Source organism: Zea mays, chromosome 3, assembly GCF_902167145.1.
Source record: "Zea mays cultivar B73 chromosome 3, Zm-B73-REFERENCE-NAM-5.0, whole genome shotgun sequence".
NCBI lineage: Eukaryota > Viridiplantae > Streptophyta > Magnoliopsida > Poales > Poaceae > Zea > Zea mays.
In genome coordinates this window covers 227,363,541-227,365,144 of record NC_050098.1, presented here as the reverse complement: position 1 = coordinate 227,365,144, position 1,604 = coordinate 227,363,541, and the positions used below count along the sequence as shown (strand labels likewise).

The 1,604-nt window shown below is 37.2% G+C and overlaps 1 pseudogene; it reads left to right on the top strand.

Annotated features, from left to right (window-relative positions):
• Positions 1 to 965: 965 nt before the first annotated feature.
• Positions 966 to 1,165, top strand: LOC118476826 (cytochrome c oxidase subunit 5C-like; annotated as a pseudogene).
• The last annotated feature ends 439 nt before the right edge of the window (positions 1,166 to 1,604 follow it).

Genomic DNA, 1,604 nt, shown 5'->3' with positions numbered 1-1,604 from the left:
TTTAGTGTGTCAATCAACTTATTATATGGTATATATTCAACTCCAACAAATGTCCAGTACTACTCTGCATAATTTTTGGTATGTTGAATCTTTAGTGCTAATGCACACAAGAATATGTTTTGGTTAAGATGATTTGTGTGTTGTGGCATAATTTTGTATGATTTCAATTCTGTTCTATCACTTTTCCATTTGTTTTGCATATGCTCCTATTATTCAATCTAAGCTACCCCGATATGCATAGGAGGGGGCTCCACACTCCACTCGTGGACAAGCTCTCCTTTTCCACTCTAGAATTTGAAATTTGTATTTGTCATTTGGCAGTACGATTGGAGACTACATGCTTTTGCTCCTCGGTGCAAATGTTGCACTCCAAACTTATCGATCCTACATAGTATTTGTGTATTAGTGCATATCAATTTCTTTGGCATATGGTGCATTGGCTCATGCAAACCCTGACAGATAACCAGTTTTGCACTTAACTTATATCTGTCCATGTGAGAGATGGGGTTGTGCAGAAAGAAAGAAAGAAAGAGGGTATGCAATTTGTTTTTCCCTGGACCAATATGTTGCTTCCATAGTGGGAGGGAAAGCAGAACCGATCTGGCACCCAAAAAAGTTTGTCTTCGCTTTCCACTGCACTCAAGGGATTACAATGTGGTGCTAAACTGCTAATGTATATGCTAAATGAACAGAGTATTTTTGAGTATGCTGATGTGACATGATCTTAACATGGAATTTTATTCCTATAGAATGAAGTCACATCGTCTGAATAACACTTTGTAAATAATGGGCCAAATTTTGCTATGTAAATATCACCTTAGCCTCCCAATTTATTGAGAGTACCTTTCTACCATAGTGAATATATGTTGTCTGCTCACAGAATCTCCTTCACCCACGTATCTGCTCACATAATCACCATTGCTTTCAATTCACGCGCTTGACGTCTAACCTCAAGAAGCAAGCAAATGACATGCAGCAGGGTTACACATGCCACCCTCAAGGGCTTGATCGTGGTGAAGATCTTCATTGGACTGACCCTGGGTCTAATCGCGGGAGCCACATGCAAGATGCACCACTAGAACAAAGAATAGATACTTCCTACGACATGCTTGACAAGTGTCAGATCAGCGTCATCCGAGTAGTAGTCCCCACATGCCAAATTTGAAGGTTTTTCCTTAGTTATATGGTGTTCGTTTCTATATAATCGTTGTGCACTAACATTTTATTACGTATTATGTATGTTGTTGCAACACACATACATCTAACTATATATATAAAGTCTACATGATGCAATTGACATAACATTATTAAAATTATATATAGAAGTCTGTATGGTGCTGATTGTTGCAATGTAGTGGTGAAATAGGTAGATTAAAATAACAAAGTTTATGTATAGTAGGATCACAAGTGGATTATGGAACCTTTTCTTATAAAAGTATAACACACATTTGTACATAGATTATCGTGGTTTTATATGTTTCCGTTGCAACGCACGGGCACTCTCCTAGTATATATATATACACATAATAATATATATATTGTTCGTCACCCTAAGTAAAACTTCATCAGAGCGTCTTCAGTAATTACCGGTAATAACTAAATAT